This window comes from Microtus pennsylvanicus, chromosome 2 (genome assembly GCF_037038515.1).
Source record: "Microtus pennsylvanicus isolate mMicPen1 chromosome 2, mMicPen1.hap1, whole genome shotgun sequence".
Taxonomy (NCBI): Eukaryota; Metazoa; Chordata; class Mammalia; order Rodentia; family Cricetidae; genus Microtus; species Microtus pennsylvanicus.
This window is the reverse complement of record NC_134580.1, coordinates 141,838,308-141,859,584: the sequence shown is the minus strand read 5'-3', so window position 1 is coordinate 141,859,584 and position 21,277 is coordinate 141,838,308. Positions and strand designations below refer to the sequence as shown.

The 21,277-nt window shown below is 45.4% G+C and overlaps 1 protein-coding gene across 5 annotated transcripts in view; it reads left to right on the top strand.

The window, feature by feature from the left end:
• The first annotated feature begins 3,322 nt into the window (after positions 1-3,322).
• Stau1 (staufen double-stranded RNA binding protein 1) overlaps positions 3,323-21,277 on the top strand; it is a 38,662-nt gene continuing 20,707 nt past the window's right edge. Inside the window, exon 1 of one of the 5 annotated variants that reach the window (XM_075963115.1) lies at positions 3,323-3,582. The gene's annotated coding sequence lies outside the window, so the exon portion shown is untranslated. Of the gene's footprint in view, positions 3,583-17,777; positions 17,879-21,277 lie in introns of those variants that run through there. The other 4 variants (XM_075963116.1, XM_075963117.1, XM_075963118.1 and 1 more) reach the window with 4 other exon arrangements.

The following is a 21,277-nucleotide window of genomic DNA, read 5'->3' as shown; positions in this document are numbered from 1 at the left end:
TGAGAAGCAGACAGGAGAATCTTGTAAGCTTGTGGGCCAGGTAGCCTGGTGTACTCAGCAGGAAGAAGCAGAGATGCTGTTGGCCAGACTAGATGTCTTTATCCTAAGGCATCTGCTGCCAAACTTGACAAGAGTTTGACCCCACCCCCCGGTCTTTTCTTTCCACACATGTCATGATACACGTATATACAATGTACATATACACACAAATAATTTTTCTTAAATATTTATTTATTAATTATGTATACAATAGTCTGTCTGTGTGTATGTCTGCAGGTCAGAAGAGGGCACCAGACCTCATTACAGATGGTTGTGAGCCACCATGTGGTTGCTGGGAATTGAACTCAGGACCTTTGGAAGAGCAGGCAATGCTCTTAACCACTGAGCCATCTCTCCAGCCCATCTTTTTCTTTTTTTGAGACAGGACTTCTCTGTAGCTTTGGATCCTGTCCTGGAACTAGCTCTTGTAGACCAGGCTGACCTCATACTGACAAATATCCACCTGTTTCTGCCTCCTGAGTGCTGGGCTTAAAGCCATGTATCACCACCGCTGGGCTACAAATACTTTTTTAAAAACGTGGGCTTAAGAACTGGCTCAGCAGTTAACACTTGCTGCTCTTATGGAGGATCTGAGTTCGCTTCCCAGATCCTACGTAGTAGCTCATGGCCACCTGTAACTCTAGTCTCTGATAGCATCTTCTGACCTCCCTGGCACTAGGCACATATGTGGCGCTCATACATATATGCAAAACACTCATAAAATAACATTTTCAAAAAATTCCTTTAGGAGTATTTTTGACCCCATGTGGTAGTGTATTCCAGCACTAAGAAAGCAGAGGCAGGAGGATCTCTGTGAGTTTGAGGCCAACCTGGTCTACAGAGTGAGTTCCAGGACAGCCAGGGCAATATAGAGTGATAATGTCTCAAAAAGACAGACAGACAGACAGACAGACAGAAATAAAACAAAAACCAAAATACTACAGGAAACTACATTTTAAAACTTACATACTGCAGGGCAGTGGTGTACATGCCTTTAATTCCAGTACTCTGGAGATAGGCAGGTGGATCTGAGTTCAAGTCCAGCTTGGTCTACAGAGCTAGTTCCAAGCCAGCCAGGAGTACACAAAGAAACCTGTCTCAAAAAAATTATGTACAAAACAGAAATTAATTTGTGTGAGCTACACATCATGAGTGTGGGTTCTTGGTTGCAGAGTGAGTTCTAAGATAGCCTAGTCTACAGAGTGAGATCCTGTCTGAAAAACAAAACCCAAAAATAACAATCATGCAAGTTATCTCAAGACTGGGTAGACCTGAGCTCTTACATGTGTATAAGTGTTGGGTGCACATTTGTGTGCACGTGTATGGAGGCCAGAGGTCATTGTTGAGTATCTTCTTCAATCCCTCTCAAACTCCTTATTTTATATACATTACATATATACATATATATTTCAAGATAGTGTTTCTCTGTGTAGCTCTGTCTGTCTCTCCTGGAATTTACTCTGTAGACCAGACTGGCCTTGAACTCAGAGATCCACCTGCCTCTGCCTCTCCTGTGCTGTAACTAAAGGCACGGGCCACCCTACCCAGCTCAAACTCGTTTTTTAAAGAGTCTCTTACTGGGGCCTAGAACTTACCAATTCAGCTACCCTGACTGGCCAGTGAGTGCCAGGAACCCTCCTCTCCCTAGCACCAGGGTCACAGATAGGCACCTTAGAGCCTGGCTTTTTCATAGATTCAGATCCCCAGGCTTTTATAGGAAGAACTGAACTATCTCCCCCGAACTCTTGGTGATCCTTCTGTCTTTACTTGGGAGTTGAGTAGTGGGCTCCCAAAAGAGTCAAAGAGTAAGAGTTAAAAAAAACAACCAACCACATTGCTGGGCGGAGGTGGCACAGGACTTTAATCCCAGCATTCAGGAGGCAGAGGCAGGTGAATCCCTGTGAGTTCGAGGCCAGCCTGGTCTACAAGAGCTAGTTCCAGGACAGCTAGGACTGTTACACAGGGAAACTCTGTTTTGAAAAACAAAACACAAAACAAACAAACAAACAAACAAAAAAACCCAACCAACCACACACAACCTTCTGTAACTCTCTTTCCAGGGGACCTGACACCTTCTTCTGCTCTCAGCCCCAGGTAAAACACACGCAGGCAAAGACATAAAGAAAAACATATAAACTACTAAAAGATAAATTCTTGGGATCCAGAGAGATGGTTCAGTGATTGAAGCACTCGTTGCTCTCCTAAGGGGTCTGGAATTGATTACCAACACCCACACGGGGCTTACAAGCAGTATATACATACTGGCAGCAGTCTCTTTCTAAGAGAAGTTCAATAAGTACCATAGGCTGGCCTTGAACCCAAGTGCTGGAATTTGCAGTGCGAGCCAGGACTTCCAGCTTTTCCCACTGCTTTCTAAAGAGGCCTTTCTTCGGTGACATCTTCTTGCTATTGACCCTCTAACATGTAGAACTAGTCCAGTGTAATAAGTTTCCAGCAAATTTGGGAACCGCTTATCTGGACTCAGAAGTGCTTTTCAATCTTGTTTCTCTTATATAACACACACTTGAAGTAAGCTAAACACACACTCACATACACACTTTAAAAAATTAAAACAAGGGGCTGGAGTGATGGCTCAGAGGTTAAGAACACTGACAGATCTTCCAGAGGACCTGAGTACAATTCCTGGCAACCACATGGTGGCTCACAAGCCATCTATAACGAGATCTGGTGCCCTCTTCTGGCGCAGGTATACATGTAGGCAGAACACTATACATAATAAATAAATAAATAAATAAATAAATCTTTAAAAACAAAACAAAACAAAAACCTACATGGTGAGCGGGTGATAGAACTCAGTGGTAGAAGTTTGGTTCAATCCCCAGGACCACATCAAATAAAACCGCACCAGCCTCTTGTCCACAGAATCACACTCTGTTTAGAGTCCCGTGCCAGCAACCAGTAAACACCTGTTCTGCATTAGAATGTAAACTCCACGAGAGCACGGACCTGTGCACCCTCGCCGTTTTCTTGGCTTCTGACGTTGCACACGGCAGCAGGTTCACAAATGTTGACATTAAGAAGGAGTGTCTGCATAGGGGGAAACACAAAGCCGAGAGAGAAAGGAAGACAGGCCTGCTTTCCCGGCCCAGCTTGAGCTCCTGCAAAACTACAACTCCCAGCATGCCCCGACCAGACGGAACCATGCCGGTCCCTGACGCACCAGCATGTCTAGAGGGCGCAGGCAGGCTGCGGCGCCCGCCGGGACTTGTGGTCCCGGCCGCGGTGGGGGTGGGGCCGGTATGGAGGCGGGCGGGGGCTGGGGGCGGGCGCGGCCCCTCCCCCGTCACTTCCTGCCGGGCTGCGGGCGCCGGAGCCGCTCTTCAGCGTTTGCGCTGGCGGTCGTCGCGTCTGTGTCGTATCCCCCTTCTTCTGATCCCCGGCCTGGCGGCTCCCGCCTCCTCCGCGGCTACACCGCCTCTTTCCTTCCCGGTCCCTTCTTCCTCGCCCTCCTCCTTTGCTCCTTCTCTTCCTCGCCGCCTCCCAGGACCGCCGGCCGGGTACGAGCTCCGGGGAAGCAGCCAGGTGAGGCGGCCGGGCCGGGCCTCGGTAGGGCCCCGTAGGCACGGCGGCAGCGGGAGGTGGGCGGCGGGTGGGCGAGGCCTCGCGGGCGCGCGAGCTGCGGCCCAGGCCCGTCTCCGCCCGCGGGGCCTTCCCGGAGGAGGCGGGCCCTCCGCGGCGCTCGTGGGCCCGGTGCCCGAGTTAGGCGGGGGTGCGGGCAGGGGCTGGGTTGATCCGGAGCCCCCAGGTCTCGGCGCCTTGCACAGTGCACAGTGCTGCGGCCACTGCCGAGCCGTGGGACATGGTGCCAATTCCCGGCTCTGCCCCCTTCGCAAGTCACTTCATACTCTTTTGTGTTTCAGTTGTGAGGGGAAACTGGGGGAGGTAGAAGACTAATCCCGTCCCAGTCCTGTCCCTGCCTCTTCAGACTGTGAAGGTGCAGTGAAATGGGGCGTGTAAAGAGCTTATCAGCGTGCCAGACCCACACCGTGTCCCAATAAACGGTTTGCATAATTTATTAGCGTGATATGAAGGTATAATTTAGGGTGCAGACTGGACAGAAGTTGACCTACCTTCCCATTTGGGTTTCCTCCGAGGTAGAAGAACCCGCGTGCCCACTGCCAGAGCCTGGGCATTGTGCTTGCCTAGCATCAGAAAGGGGCGCGCGCTTAATGGGGACACGGTAGCAGGCAAAGTATGGATGTAGACATAGCTGTCCTTTCTGGAGAACCAACTGTGGGGACTTCGTCTGTTCCCCCAAGCTCAATAATCTGTCCCATGTTTCCCGGTCACCAGCCAGAACCTTGTGATTTCTTTTTCTGTGGAAGTTGCTGGCACAAGCGCCCGTTGGGTTCAGCAGACCTTTCTGGAGCCCTCCTGTGTGTTAGGCTCTGGAGATGGAGTATGCAAAGGTGTGAAAGCCCTGCCTTCCTGGTCGCATCCACAGCTCTTCACGTTCTTTGACTGAACTTCTCTTTCACTCCGGGGTCGCATTTAGCAGTTTCCCGGAAGCCCTGGCCGCACCTCCCTCCCTGTGCCAACACTGCTGGCTCTTGTGGAAGCTTTATTTTGTTCCGTTTTACCCGGCGTGATGTGGGGGCCCATTTTCAGGTCCGTCTGTTTTCATCTGCTGGCAACTGTAATTCTTGAGAAGGTGTTAGCAGAGATAGAAACAAGGATCTTGGTCTTTTAGGCATCTCTGCCTACCAAATGTAAATTATGAACGACTTCGACTTCATTACTTGTTGAAGGGTAAACTAAAAACTGTAGTTGGTGAGTGTGGAGGGACCAGTATTGGCCGTTCTGGTGAGTTTTAGAGGACCATCTTTTCTGACTCAGCCTTTCTCTCTTTTAGTAAGATGAAATTCTTTTGTTTTTATTTTTGAGTGTAATAGCAGCAGCAGCAGCAGCAGCTGTGTGGACTTCGGAAGACAACTTTTGGGGTTCAATTGGTTGTTGGGACTCCTAGCTGTGCAAGCACTTTATATGCTGAGCGGTCTCAAAGTGTCTGCTTTTTGTTTGTTTTAAATCTGCTTAGTGACATTGGCGTACCCTTCCTTAAAGACAGGCACATGCAGATTTATGGAAGTAATATGGTGTGTTTGCTGTGCTCAATGACTTTTCTATGCTTTAGGATTGTTTTGTGTATATTAGTGTGTGTGTGTGTGTGTGTGTTTTACCTTTGTGTTTGTGATAGAGTGTACACATGTGCATGACCCTGTGTGCCTGTGGAGACCAGAGGTCAACCTCTGGTGTCTTGCTGCTCTTCCGTGGTGGCTCTCTACCTTCCAGAGACGGTATCTCTGTGCATGATGCTTCTCCTGACCTGCCCATCTCTTCAGCCCCTCTACCACCAGATTGTTTGGGGCAGTCAATTTCCTTAGTAATTGGAGATGGTTATATCACAGCCATCTCAATAATGCAAGGCAGCCTCTGTGTTTTCGTTTTGACTCTTCCTAAAATTTGTAACAGTTGGGAAATAGTTTCTAGCATAAATTGTTGAGTACAATAGGTTTTTTTTTTTGGTTGCTTGGTTTGTTTTTTTTCAAGACAGGGTTTCTCTGTGTAGCTTTCTAGCCTGTCACTCGTTCTGTAGTCCAGGCTGGCCTCAAACTCAGAGATCTGCCTGCCTCTGCCTCCTGAGTGCTGGGACAGTCTGTCTGTCCGTCCGTCCGTCGTCCCCCCGCCCCCCAAGACAGGGTTTCTCTGTAGCTTTGGTACATATCCTGGAACTAGCTCTTGTAGGCCAGGCTGGCCTCTCGAGCTCACAGAGATCCACCTGCCTCTCCTCCTGAGTGCTGGGTTAAAGGCGTTCGCCACCACCTTCTTTCTTTTATCTGGCTTCTTTGTTGACCTGTGCTTTATGCACAGCAGGGAAGCAGCTGTAGAGTTAGCAGATTCCCCACCTCAAGGTAGAGCCCAGATTTCAGTCTGTCTTTCTGTTCAGGAACCGAGTTGGTCGTTCCTCAGCTGTTGATGACAATTGAAATGTTGAGCAGTGTTGAATGCCTTTGATCCTAGCACTTGGGAGACCAAGGCAGGCAGAGAGACCCTGTCTTAGAAGTAAAAAGAAAAGGGTTTGGGGGCTGTAGCTCAGTGTGGGACACTTGCTTAGCACTCACAAGGCTCCAGGATTAATCTCTAGTATTGCAAAACTACAAATCATGTGTTGTTGATTTGCTGTCTGAAGGGCCCCTGCAGTGTTTACAAGCAACGCATTGGCTGAGTGTTAAGATCCTTAGCTTTGTGAGCAGTGTGCAACACCAGGTTAGGGATTGGTATTTCCCTTGTCTAAAAGCAGATCTTTTCCAACGTTGAGGTTGACCAGAATGTTGTAAATGTTTGCTGCTGTTACTCAATTTCTCTGTGACTGTTATTTCTGGGCTGCACGTGTACATCAGTTTGGTCAGTGCCAGTGCTCTGCCGCTCCAGTTGTCACAGCCTGAGTGGCGAAGAGGGGCTGCCTCTTCACATCAATTTAAGAGCCTGTTTTTAAATAATTTATTTATTATTATTTTATGTACATTGATGTTTTGCCTGCAAATATATCCATGAGAGGAAGTCAGATTCCGTAGAATGGAGTCACAGATGGTTGTGAGCTGTCATGTGGGTGCTGGGAATTGAACCCAGGTGCTCTGAAAGAGCAGCCGGTGCTCTTAACTGCTAAACCATCTCTCCAGCCCCTAGGAGCCTCTTCTTAATCCCTGAATTCCATGTCTAAGAAGGAAGAAGATATTTAAAAACACTTGGTCTACCAGGTGGTGGTGGCGCACACCTTTAATCCCAGCATTTGGGAGGCAGAGGCTGTTATATCTTTGTGAGTTTGAGGACAGCCAAGTCTACACAGAGAAACCCTCTCTCAAAAAACCAAAACAAAACCTGTTGCAGTATGAAAATGTTTTCAATAGCCCAGAATGGAGTATAATAAAAGTTTATTTATTAGGGGTAAAACTCACAGAATTTATTAGGGGATAAACTCACAGAAAGAGTAGTGATCTACAGTCCTCTGTGTGTGTGCGGGGGGTGGGAGGAGGGCTGGATTCGACTTCAGCAGTCAAGCCCTCCTTTTTGTCTGCATATGTAGTACATAAGACCATGCCCAAAGTAGGCCAGTATCGTAAAGGTTTTTGGTTGAAGGAGTTCCCACAGCAAAATCCCAAACCCACTTGGTCTTTCCCATTAGACTTAAAGTAAAACTTTGGAGTACTTATAATTTTTACTGTAGTCAAAATACATGTTCTTATGTTTCACCCATAAAACATTTATAAGTTTAGCCATGAACTTGACTCATGGATCCCCTGGCTCGTTGTTTAAACCAGAGCATCATTTCGGTTGTACTCATGGCAGCTCAAACAGCAGGAACCAGTGTGGGCACCTTTCCTGGAGGCTCTTTACCCAGCTTCGGGGGAACAGGTGCCTTCAGAATTGACCTGCTTGGTTTTCCAGGCTGCAGGTTTTTGAAAACCATAGAACTTTTACTAGTTTTCTTCTTTGGTATTTTTGTGTGCGCTGCAGTCTGACTGCTCTCCTCACGGGTCCCTCCCAGGGGTGTTATGACCTCCATGCTGTGCGGGGCCATCTTAAATGATACTGTTGCTCCCTCAGTTGACAGCTTTTGGAGTTGCTTGCAAGGCCTTCTCTTAGCCTGGCGTTTTAGAGACTTCAGAACTGTCAGTGGGAGCCTGGAGAGATGGCTCAGTGGTTAAGAGCACCAGAGGACCCAGGTTCAATTTCCAGCACTCACATGGCAGTTCACAACTGTCTGTAATTCCAGTTTTCTGGGATCTGATGTCTTACGCCAATGCACTTAAAATAAAGTTAAGTAGCCAGGCGGTGGTGGCGCACGCCTTTAATCCTAGCACTCGGGAGGCAGAGGCAGGAGGATCTCTGAGTTCGAGGCCAGCCTGGTCTACAAGAGCTAGTTCCAGGACAGGAACCAAAAGCCACAGAGAAACCCTGTCTCGAAAAGTCAAAAAAAATAAATAAATAAAAAATAAAGTTAAATAAATTATTTAAAAAAAACTATTGACAGTATTTTCTTGACTTGTTTCACAGTAGACCTGTTAGTGGATAACCTGTATGGAATTTTCCGTGGGTTTTTAAACACAAAAGCAAAAACTCCTTACTAGAATCAAAGCTGTCGTGTTATGCTGCTCTGAAGTACAGACATTGCATACTAAAGGACTGAACATGAGAAGACCTGTGAGTTGCTATGGTTACTTTCTCCCAACATTTTATTAGAAAGTTTCCAACACATACCGAAGTTTCTAAAATTTTAGTCTTGGCGCTTTAGGTCCTTCCTACTGTACCATTATCACCGACCCCACTTGCACTAACATGCTTGTCTGTCTCGTGGCAGTTGGTGCACAGACAGGACACGCTTCAGATGATGCTCACTGGGGTTTGTGGGTTTTGCTGTGCTGAGGGTGGGCCTAGCCAAATGCCCCACCGCTTAGCTCCATCTCAGCTGTTAAGGTTGATTTTATTTTATTTATTTTTTAGTTTTCTCTTTTCGAGATAGGGTCTTCCTTTGTAGCCCTGGCTGTCCTGGAACTTGCCATGTAAATCAGGCTGGCATCCAACAACCAGAGATCCACCTGCCTCTGCCTCCTGGGTGCTAGGATTTAAAGGTGTGTGCAACTATGCCCAGCCTTCATCTTTTTTAAAAGTCAAGAGCTTCGTTGATTTTTACTTCCAATTAGGTTTTGACTGAAAAATCTCTGTTTTTAAGGCTAATTGTTTGTTGAACTTTTGCATCAGGAAAATGTTGACCAAATCTTTTGTTCTCACCCTCAGGAAATGGTAGGGTTAGAAGTAGCTCCATGGGGGCTTGTCAAAGGGTCCAGGTGAGGGCTTAAATAGCTCCTGCTGACAGCTCAGTGCTCTGAACTAAAAACCACTGTGAACTGTTTTCAAGGGAGTTGAAGGAAATTCCTGCCAGTACCTAATATTAATATTTTCATTCTCACACTAGTGACAGGTTGATTTATTTACTTATTTATTTTGTGCAGACTGATTTAAAACTGATGTCACCTTATAAGTGGAGGTGACAAACCCCAGGAGTCTTGTGTTCATTTCTTTAATAAAAGTACACTCCAGAAGCACAGATGGGAGGCATTTGCATCTCACTACCAGGCATGGTGGCTCACATTTTTATTTCAGCACTTGGGAGGCAGAGGCAGGCAGATCTCTGAGTTCGAGGCCAGCTTGGTCTATTAAGTGAGTTCCAGGACAGCCAAGGCTACACAGAGAAACCCTGCCTCAGACAAAACAAACCAACCAAACAAAGGAGTGTGCACTCAGAAACAACATTCTTGTGTTCTGTTTGTTCAGTGCTTCATCCTCAGCACACAGGCGCTGTCTAAACACTGCCACACTGACGTTTACTCTGCAGTGAACTAAAAGGACCTTATCTCCCTGACTACTTGCCTGTCATCCAGGTAAAGGGTCATGGCGCCTCGGGGTGGAGTTGGTAAATTGGGCAACAGAACTGTCGGCTTCCAATCTAATCTGCCTTCGCTGGGTATGGTAGCCTCTGACAGAGAGGGCTGCCCAGCATTCTGTACATTACAGCATCAGCAAGCAATATTCCCATTTCTATCAGGGAATTCTGTAAAACATAAAACTTCATAAAAATTCTACTTATGGGAAGCATGGATTTCAGGCAAGTCTAGTAACCTAAGCCTGTAATCCTGGCGTCTGGAAGGTGGGGTAGGAACATCAGGAATCCAAGGCCAATTGTGACTGCACACCTTGAGTGAGATTGTTCCAGTTTCCATGAAACCTGTCTCTCACTCCTCCAAAAAAGATGTTGTGGAGCTGTGCAGGGGCACACACCTCTAATCCCAGCACTCGGAGGGAGAGGCAGGGGGATCTCTGTGAGTTCCAGGCCAGCCTGGTCTACAGAGTGAGATCTAGGACAGCCAGGGCTGTTACACAGAGAAACCCTGTCTTGAATCCCCCCCCCACACACACACAAAAAAAAACGACATGGGAAAATAAGGCAAGACATGTTTCTGAGGGAAGGAGTTGGTACCCTAGCAGTATTGTACACGTACTTCATTTGAGAAGAGAACACCCTTCTATTGTGTGAGGCACACTCATCCCTTCTGATTTGTCACCCATCACACACCACCTCTGTGGCAGCACAAGGCCAAAGGCAGTAAGTCACTGATCAGTCATAACAGACGACTGACTGGATATGACTGCCATAAGTTCTAAGACAGCCAGGGCTTCACAGTGAGACCTTGTCTCAAAAAAAAAAAGGCATGTGGTGCCCGCCTTTAATTCCAGCACTCATGAGGCAGAGGCAGGTGGATCTCTGTATCTCTGTAAGTTCGAGACCAGCCTGGTCCACAAGAACTAGTTCCAGGGCAGTCTTCAAAGCTACAGAGAAACCCTGCCTCAAAAAAAACAACTTTCTTTTGAATTATAATATTCTGCTTTATTGGAAAAAGCACTAAGATTCTAATTAACTTTTTTTAAAAAAATATTTATTTATTTATTATGTATACAATATTCTGTCTGTGTGTATGTCTGCAGGCCAGAAGAGGGCACCAGATCTCATTACAGGTGATTGTGAGCCATCATGTGGTTGCCGGGAATTGAACTCAGGACCTTTGGAAGAGCAGGCAGTGCTCTTAACCACTGAGCCATCTCTCCAGCCCTCTAATTAACTTTTGAAGGTTGCTACTTTTTTTTTCTTGTGATGATACTGAGGAATGAATTCCAGTTAACTTTTTTCTTGGGGGGGGGGCACAATGAATTTTCCAGGGTCAGTATCTATTGCTGTCTTTCCCACCTGCTCTAAGAGCCTGGCTGATGTAGTAGTTTAGTGTTCACGGGTAAGCTGCTTTTTGGACCATTTCTCTCCCACTTCCTTTTGAATCACTCATCTCCTGAACTACAAGCCTCCCTGGCTCCCCTTGAATTTACAGAGATCTGCCTGTCTGCCTCCCAAAAATTAAAGGTATGTACCACCATGCCCAGCTGAAAGTTTTTTTTTGTTTTTTGATTTTTTCGAGACAGGGTTTCTCTGTGGCTTTTTGGAGCCTGTCCTGGAACTAGCTCTGTAGACCAGGCTGTGAAAGTTATTTTTTATCAAGAAATAAGTCTATAGTCAATGTATCACTTTTAGTAAAGTCCAGTGGCAGATGACAGCTCAGGAGATAGCTGGTGTTCTTTTCTGTGTAACAGCGCTGGCTGTCCTGGAACTCAAATATATCCACCTGCCTCTGCATCCCAAGTACTGGGATTAAAGGCGTGCACCACCACCACCACCCAACTGGTGTTCTTCAAGGCTTCTCCCTATTTAGCGTTGTTGTCTATCCTGAGCCCTTACCCTGGGTCAGCAGTTCACAGCCACGGCAGCTTTTCTGTTCCATGTGTCTCTTTCAGTAACCAGGTAATGTTTTTTTTTTTTTTTTTTTTTTTTTTGGTTTTTCGAGACAGGGTTTCTCTGTGGCTTTGGAGCCTGTCCTGGAACTAGCTCTGTAGACCAGGCTGGTCTCGAACTCACAGAGATCCGCCTGCCTCTGCCTCCCGAGTGCTGGGATTAAAGGCGTGCGCCACCATCGCCCGGCCAGGTAATGTTTATTATGAGTGATTTATTATTTTTCACACACACACACACCACTGCTAATTTCTTCTTAAGGGTTTATCTAATCTTGGTGCCTCATGCCTGTGATTCCCAACACTCAAGAAGTAAAGGCAGAGGATTGCCACCAGGCCAGCCTGGACTGTGTAGTAAGTCCTTGTTTAAAACAACAACACCAAACTACAACAAAAGTGCTTAACTTGGTGTATACTACTAATGAGACTTGGGCTGGGCGGAGTCCCAGCACATGGAAGGCAGAGGTAGGCGGAGCTTTATGAGTTCCAGGCCAGCCTGGTCAACAGAGCAAGTTATAGAAGAGCCCAAGGCGAGAAACCCAGTCTCAAAAAAACAAAACAAAACAAAAGACTTGGAAATTGTATTTGAAAGTTAGTATGACTAATGGCCATTGCATATAACTCTGGCCTCTTCTGACCTGTTCCTTGTGTATTAAATCATTCCAGTGTGCTCAGTGTCATCAGGTGGTCCTGCGTTTACTGCTGAGTGAGAAACATATTCGCACCTTGCCACTTTGTAGCACATTACGTGCAATTGAAAAACAAAGAAACAAGGTTTTGTGAGGTTTACATGCTCATGTACTTTCTCCATACCAGAAAAGGTGCTTTGCACTGTAAAGTGGTATCTGTCAATTAAGGTGAGGCTCTACTCTTGTTTTTATTATTATTTCTTTGCATGTGTGTTTGTATATATATAGATATGTATGTATGTATGTATTTGTGTGTGTATAAGTCTATTTATTTTAGCTAAGACCTCACTGTGTAGTTCAGGTTGTCATCAAATGAGTCTCTTGTCTCAGCTATGTTTTAGGAGGCTGCTTGTTTGTTCCCAACTGCTTAGCCCCAAAATAACCACACAGAAATCATATTATTTGCAATACTGTTTGGCCAATAGCTTAAGCGTATTTCTGGCTAACTCTTAAATTAACCCATCTCCATTAATCTGCATATTGCTAGGAGGTTGTGGCTACTGTGTAAAGTTCCAGCATCTGTCTCTAGCAGGGCTACATGGCATCTCTCTGACTCAGCCTTCTTTCTCCATAGTCATTTCTCTGTGGGTCTGCATGTCCAGTTCATACAGCATAACATCAAGCAGTCCAGGCAAGAGCAGTTTCCTGCCCAAATGGCTAACAAACTCCATAAGGAGCCTCTTCGATGCCCATCATCCTTTTTGATGTATTGGTGCTGCCAGGAGCAGATGTGTCTCATTGTCATGAAAAGTCCTAAATTCTTAAGCATTTTAAATGCCATCTTCTGTAGTCTTTGAAAGGTCTGAAGAATGCCATCTGAAATATATCTCTGTACACTTAGAAAATCTAACTGACATGACTACAAGCTTGACTGTTATAGATGACTATTAACCTACATTTCTTAATTATACTTTACATTTTTAAATGAATTGCACAAGCTACCTTAATCAAGAGCAGAAATATACATATAACAAAATTGACCTGAAATTAGTGTCAATAAACCTAGATCTATACCAATGCAAAGTACTTTTTTTTCTTTCGAGACAGGGTTTCTCTGTAGCTTTGGAGCCTGTCCTGGAACTCCCTTTGTAGACCAGGCTGGTCTTGAACTCACAGAGATCCGCCTGCCTCTGCCTCCCGAGTGCTGGGATTACAGGCGTGCGCCACCACTGCCTGGCAATGCAAAGTATTGATCTCTATATCATATCCCCCTTTAAATGTAAACAAACATCTATAAACAATCATTTAGGGAATTTGGGCATAGTTCTCTCCAAGATGCTTCCTTCTTTTTGTTGGGCAAAGTATTTTTTGTGGTGTCGCAGAGACCTTTTGGGTGGTCTTGATCCATCAAACCACATTAGTCTGGAAGGATTCTTTATGTTTTCATCTTCTGTGGAAACAAAAGAAGAACCTCTTTTCCAAAGCAACATATCCTGAGACTCAAATTCTGAAGTCAGGATGCCTTTATGTTAGTTTAACTTATCCATACAGCGAAATGTCTCTCATTACATAGCTCTTTAACAGTCAAAAAATTCAAAGAAAACACAATAATATACATAATCCAGACTCTCTGTGAATTTTCCATCTTTAAGTGGCTTGTTTTTACCCTATTACTTTAATATTTATTTTATTATCTTTATTCCTTTAATCTATGACTTTCTGTACTCTGTCTCTTTAAAGACTTTGTTTTGTTATTTTAAAACCATTTACTTCTTTTTATAACTCTCTATACTCTTTTTCTTCTTTCCCAAGCCTACGTACATTTTTTAAAACACACTATGACCCATTTAGAGGTCTTTTTCATTTGAATCTGCCTTTATTGCATATCTGTAATCCTTTTCTGACCAGAACTACTTTTTTCTTCTTTAATTAAATGCTAAGTAGGCATGGCTAGCGCCAACATGGCCCTGCCTGTTGGCTCCACCTGGTCTAACATGGAGGAAGCATGTTTACTGCCTCTGAGACTGCCCGGTGGGAGCCATCCTCACCACCTCAACTCTGGTAACCAGTGGGCCTATGCTGCCCACAAATCCCATTTAAATGCTTGTCCTCTTGAAAGAGCCAGAGTTCGCACTGGCAGCATGGCCCAGAAAGCTGATGTTTCAAAAAGGCATGGCTTTTTTTCTGCTACCACTGGATCAGAAAAACTTCTCTTAAAGGAGCTGTGGTGTTAAGCTGTGTTTAACTCTTTTTTAAAATTATTATTTAAATCACTGCTTGGCCCATTAGCTCTAGCTTCTTATTGGCTAACTCTCACATCTTAATTTAACCCATTTCTATTAATCTGTGTATTGCCATGAGACTGTGGTTTACCAGGTAAAGTTTCTGCATCTGTCTCCAGCAGGGCTACATGGCTTCCTTCTGACTCTGCCTCCTTTCTCCCAGCATTCAGTTTTATTTCCCCTGCCTAGCTCTGCTGTACCCTATCACAGGCCCAAACAGCTTCTTTATTAACCAATGGTATTCACAGCATACAGAGGGGAATCTGCTCTACCCTGTCACAGCTGAGTGCTAAGACTATGGATGCCTGTCATTTTTCCCAGTGAGATTGTATGAGGCTTTTTTTGTTTTTGTTTGTTTGTTTTGAGACAGGGTCTCTATGTAGCCCTGACTGGCCCCAGTGCTCAGATGAAAGATACATGTTTTTATGATACTCTGGTGTTCAGCAGATGAAGATCTTTTGAAAGAAGTGCTCTAAGCTCCTCCGTGTCATTCTTCTGTGTTGCAGTGCTTGTGTGTAAGTAAATGTTGGCCTGAAAGGAAGACTAGCATATTCTCCAGCTGGGCTCTGAGGCCCTTCAGTAGACGATGCGGGACAATGGAGGAAGTTGGACCCTTACAGTCAGGTGTCCAGTGAGTCCTAAGGATACTCATGTTCCAAGCTTCTAGCCTCCTTTGTCTATGAGTGACAGTTTGATCTCTCACAAGGCCCTCATGTACTGGATAGGAAACAACCCTGAAAGGCAGGTTTAAAGGAAGGTGGTTTGTGTGAAGGATTGTATAGCTGCAGCGGTGGAGATGCTAAGATGCTAACAGCAGTTGGAATGCCATGGTCCTCAGGACTGCTTTGAACTCGACAGATGCCAGTAGTGGAGAGCTTTGTTCTCTGAGCGGCTGACTACATGGCATATTTTCCCATTTACAGCTGTGGTGTTGTACTGGTGCTCTAGTTCCTCTGTCCTCTAGATATATGAGGTCACTTTTACATTGATCAGATGTGACAATCAGAAATACCCAGCCTTTGCTAGATGTTCCTGGAGGAACAGAGTTGTTCTCTTAACAGCATTGCCTCTCATTCTCTCTTCAGGCTCAAACATGACACCCAGGGTTACATTAGTAAGTAAAGAGTGATTGGCAAATTTATTATTATTATTATTATTATCATCATTTTTGCCTGGGTCTGTGACTGAATCTAGAGACCTCTTTATGTATGCACAGTAAGTGCAGCTTCACCAGCCTCCATCCCCCAGCCTCTTGCCTGGTGAGTTTTAGTGCTGACTGTGTGAGAATTTAAAGCTTATCTAGTTGTTGTATATTGTGGGTTTTTTTTCTTTTGTGTTTTTGTTTTTTGAGACAGTGTTTCTCTGTGACACAGTCCTGGCTGTCATGAAACTCAGTTTGTAGACCAGGCTAGCTTTGAACTCATAGAGATCCGCCTGCCTCTGCCCCGAATGCTGGGATTAAAGGTGTGCACCACCACCACCCAGCTGTATATTATGTTTTTTTTTTTTTTTTTTTTTGGTTTTTCGAGACAGGGTTTCTCTGTGGTTTTGGAGCCTGTCCTGGAACTAGCTCTTGTAGACCAGGCTGGTCTCGAACTCACAGAGATCCGCCTGCCTCTGCCTCCCGAGTGCTGGGATTAAAGGCGTGCGCCACCACCGCCCGGCTGTATATTATGTTTTAACTGCCCCCTGTCCCATATGTTATGAGAGGCAGTGGTGGCCAGGCCAGAGCTTGACACTTGGTGTCTTCCTTTTGCCATATACCCTATTTGTCTGTCTGCCTGCCCGCCCGCCCGCCCGCCCGCCCGTCCGTCCGTCCGTCCGTCCGTCCGTCCGTCCGTCCGTCCGTCCGTCCGTCCATCCATCCTTCTATGGACATGTTCTTGTTTTGATTCTGTAGCTTGCTGATTGGCTAGACTATCTGGGCAGCAAACCCAGGTTCTTCCCCAGCACTGGGATGAGTAGCTGTGTTCTGCCACTGGTCTTGACTTTTTGTGAATTCTGGGGATCAGATTCAGGTCCTTGTGTTCACATGGCAAGCACAGCTCACTGAGCCACCCATACTTTTTTCCCCTCTAGTTTTTAGCTGCTTATTTGAACTCTTTGAGGTGTATTTGAGACTAGCATTTTGGGGGCAGTCTCATTGAAAGCCTGATTGTTCTGAGCTTCTAAAATCCTCACGTATTTATGACTGGAGCTGGAAATGTTGTCACTGGGCCTGCTTTATACAGTAGGAGCAAAAAAGGATTCCTTTGGGCCCCACCCTTTCTAAATTTAGGCATTCATTCAGTCTAAGTTCTGCCACGGGTTGGGATGATCCTGTTGGGACGGGCTTTGTTTTAGTTCATTTTCTGCTCTTGACTCTGGTTGGTGTTTACGATAGGAGTAAACTGATTGGCTCCTGCCAGTGAGTAAAGCTTTCAAGAAAGACTTTAGGGAGACTAGGAGTGAGCCAGGGAAAGAGAGGGAGCTCTTTCTCCAGAACAAGGGCACACTCGTGAGTCCACACTCGCAGCTTGTCTGCATCTTGGATGGGTGGGTAACTTTTTTGTTTCACTCCCAGAGTAAACATGTGGTGTGGAGCAGCAGCACTGGGGATGAGGGCGCGAGGTCGTTCTTTGGCACTTCTTTGGAGGTTTGCTTCAAGTAACTTACTTGCTCTGGTTTATCTGTGGGAGAGGCATGGTGGTAAAAATCATTGTGTGGTTTTTCTGCCAGTGCACGGCTAGTTAGTTGGTGTGTGCTGGAGGCCTGCCTGGCTGCCTGTTTCCATAAAATCCTAGCACTTTCAGCTCCCTTCAAACTTCCTCTGCTTTGTGAAAAATGGACATAAGTGTGTATGGAATTGTTCCCACTCTTACATTTTTATTTTATATGTATATGTCTTACTTGCATGTATGTTTGTGCATGATGTGTGTGCAGTGCCCACGGCAGTCAGAAGAACTAGAGTTATATGTGGTTGTGAGCCACCATGTGGGTGCTGGCCACAAGCCGGACCTCTTAATCACTGAGCCAACTCTCCAAACCCCCCACTTTTTGTTTTATTTTGTTTTGGGGATAGGGTCTCTGTAGGCTTGTTAGTCTAGAACTCATTATGTATACCAGCTGGCCTCCAACTCAGAGATCCACCTGCCTGTGCTTCCTGAGTGCTAGGATTGAAGGTGTGAGCCACTATGCCTGACTTTTTATTTTCGAAATTATTTTATTGTATTTTGCCTATATATTGATGTCTGTTCCAGCTATGTGAGTATGGTAGCTATGGAGGCCAGGAGGGATGTTGGACTTCCTGGAGCTGGAGTTAGAGCGGATGTGAGCCTCAATGTGGGTGCTGGGAATAGAACCCGAGTCCTCAGCAAGAACAGCCACTGCTGAGCAACTCTTCAGCCCACCCCAGCCCCTGTTTCCTGCAGCCTTGCCATCCTGCAGTCCCCTGGGCTCCTAGCCTCTTCACTCGCACCTGCTGTGGTCCCAGGGCAGCACAGGGTCTATTCAAGTCACTCCGGGATTGTGAGCCTGAAGGTTGGTGCAGTGATTTTCTGGCTTAGAATCTATAATTATATGAACCTCCTAATAAAGAGAAAGAACCAGCAATAGTGAGAAACGCCTCCTATAAGTCAAATGATGGGAGACAACAGCAGTTCCTAGTGACCTGCTAATGGTGTCACTACCCAGGTTGCTTTCAATTTCTCACAGGTTTGAGACAAGGAGGTCTTTCCATATCCTATAAATATTAAGCCCTACACATCGCCGATTCTCTTTGCAATATGACCACACATTGCATGGGTATGGCAAACCATCTTAAATCACTGCAGGAAATGCAAACCAGGATGCAGCAGCATGAGGAGCTGTAGACTTCTAACTGATCAGCATAGCTACATGTTGCATGGACTGTTTTGTAACTGAGGTAATGCCAGGATTGACTGGCATTTCAGCAATTACTCTTCTGCCTCTGTAATTTAGCTTTTTATTTTCTTTCCCTCGCTACTTTCATGTAGAGATTTAGATTCCATTGCTCTGGCTTAGCTGCATCAAAAGCTGTTAGTTTGCACGTTGTTCATTTTGCTGAGAGTGGCCTGTCTCATCGTGAAGTTCTAATTCAGATTGTGTCTGCTGCTCTCTCTGGGAGCCAGACACCAAACAAGGACGGGCGTCTTCTAGCTTTCTGCTAGCTGCCTGCTCACCACACCTGCACTTAGACCAGCTCACAGCCCTGCAGCACATCCTCCAGCACAACAAAGAAGAGCTCGGCCTCTCCTCATCTGGCTTCCCATCTGACTGGCAGCTTCCAGAGGTAGTGCTGAGGTGCTCCACTTTCCTTTTAGGAAGCAGAAGGAGGTATTGCTGTCTACACTTCTGTGTCCAGATAGGGAACCTTGGGGGCTGGAGAGATGGCTCAGCGGTTAAGAGCATTGCCTGCTCTTCCAAAGGTCCTGAGTTCAATTCCCAGCAACCACATGGTGGCTCACAACCATCTGTAATGAGGTCTGGTGCCCTCTTCTGGCCTACAGGCATACATGCAGACAGAATATTGTATACATAATAAATAAATAAATAAACAAACAAAAACAGATAGGGAACCTTGGTTGGATGTGGGGTAGACAGACATGTAACTGCTCCAACCCAAACCTCTGTTTCAGAGTTTGGAAGCTGGCAGAAAGACATGAACAGGAAATACCACTTGGAATGGTCATTGTTCTATCAAAGTTTTGCCTTTTGAATGACTTCTCAGAACTAATGAACTCTTTTTCTGTCTGAGTCACTTTTCAGGGCATCAGCAAAGTTTTCACCAAGAAAAAGGGGTGGCCAGATACTACAAGACCAGAGTCATTAACATTCATTAATTTTTCTTGAAATCTATCCGTCTGTTTGTCTGCCTATCTATCTGTCTGTCTGTCTGTCTGTCTATAATTTATTTGAGACAGGGTTTCTCTGTAGCCTTGGCTGTCCTGGAGCTCGCTCTGTAGACCAGGCTGGCCTCAAACTCAGAAATCTGTCAGCCTCTGCCTCTGAGTGCTGAGATTAAAAGGCATGCACCACTAGTGCCCAGCAAAAAAAAAAAAATATATATATATATATGTATGTATATATACATTTATGTTTACTTGCGTGTATTTACGTGTGTGAATATATACTGTGGCATGCATTTGGCGGTCAGAGGGCAACTTGGTGTCTCAGTTTGGGTTACTGTTGCTGTGATGAAATAACATGACCAGAGCTGGACAGTGGTGGTGCACTCCTTTAATCCTAGCACTTGGGAGGCAGAGGCAGGAGGATTTCTGTGAGTTCACAGCCAGCCTGGTTTACTAAGCTAATGCTAGGATAGCTAGGGCTACACAGAAAAACCCTGTCTCAAAAGCAAGCCAACCAAACAAACACAAAAACACATTAATTGATTGTTTGATTAAATAATTCATTAATTAATTGAAGTACCATGACCAAAGTAACGTGGAAAAGAAAGGGTTTATTTGGCTTACACTTTCATAGTTACTGTTCTCACTGAAGGAGGTCAGGGCAGGAACTCCAAACATGACAGGAACCTGGGGGCAGGAGCTGATGCAGAGGCCATTGAAGGGTGCTGCTTACTGGTTTGCTCAGCCTGCTTTCTTATGGAAGCCAGGACTACCCAGGATGGTACCACCTGCAATGTACGGCCCGCTCCCCATCAATCACTAATTAAGAAAATGCCCCACAGGCCTGCCTACAGCCCAGTCTTATAGAAGCATTTTCCCTCTTCTCCTGTGTCATGACTCTAGCTTTTGTGGTGTGGGAGGTCCTTCTGTCTATGTGTTGCTTTTATTGGTTAATGAATAAAGAACTGGCTTGGCATATAGCATGGGAGAAAGAAGGCGGAGTTAGAGATGCCAGGGAGGCGCCAGAGACAGTTGTGCTGCAACTTTGCTGGTAGGCCATGACCTTGTGATACACAGATTAATAAAAATGGGTTAAATTAATATATAAGAGTTAGCCAATAAGAAGCTAGAGCTAATGGGCCACGGAGTGATTTAATTAATACAGTTTCTGTGTGATTATTTTGGGTCTAAGCAGTCAGGTGGCCCTTTCCTCCAGCACTTTGTCAAGTTGTGTCAAGTGTCAACCAGGACACTTGATGAGGCTCTGTTCTCTCTTATCGTGTTGTTCCAGGCTTGGCATCCAAAGCTTTTGTTCACCGAGTTGTCATGTATGTAGGCCCTTAATTTTTATTTTGAATTAAAGTGAGTTTAAGTCAGGAAAATTGTAGGGTACTTCAGAGCCCGTAAGGAGGGCTGGTTAGAAACTAAAGAAAGAAATAGATTTCTTTTGAAAAGGGATGCATTTAAAGGTTTTCACATCTGGTCACTAGGAAATGAAAAATAACTAAAGATGTCATGAGTTAGGAAAGTCTTGACACATTTGGAGGAAGAACATACAGGTGCTTCCTTCTTCCCTAGTGTGACAAGATCATTGCACACATGCGTGTGAGTTTGAGTGCTTCCACACCAGGGTACCTGTAACAAACTTTACAGCCCTGTCTGGATAGCTGCCCTTCTGTGGACACCGTTCTTGCTTGTCTCATTTTTTTAATTTTATTTTATAAATCTGTCTGTTAAAAAACATTGTTTTACTTTAATAAATCATGCATGTGCGTGTGTGGACACTTGTGTGTGTGGAGGTCAAAGGACAATTTAAGACTTGGGAACAGAACTCAGCACATCTAGCTTTATTGGCAAAGGTCTTTACTCTCTGAGCGTATTTGCCTGATGTGTAAATCTGTTCTTCATTTTTTAATCTGTGTAGCTCTGGCTGTCCTGGAACTCACTTTGTAGACCAGACAGGCCTCAAATTCAGAACTTCACCTGCCTCTGCCTCCCTCTCCTGAGTACTGGGATTAAAGGCGTGCAGATCTGTAAAGATCCTGGCTCTTTTTTGCTTAGCTGTTCC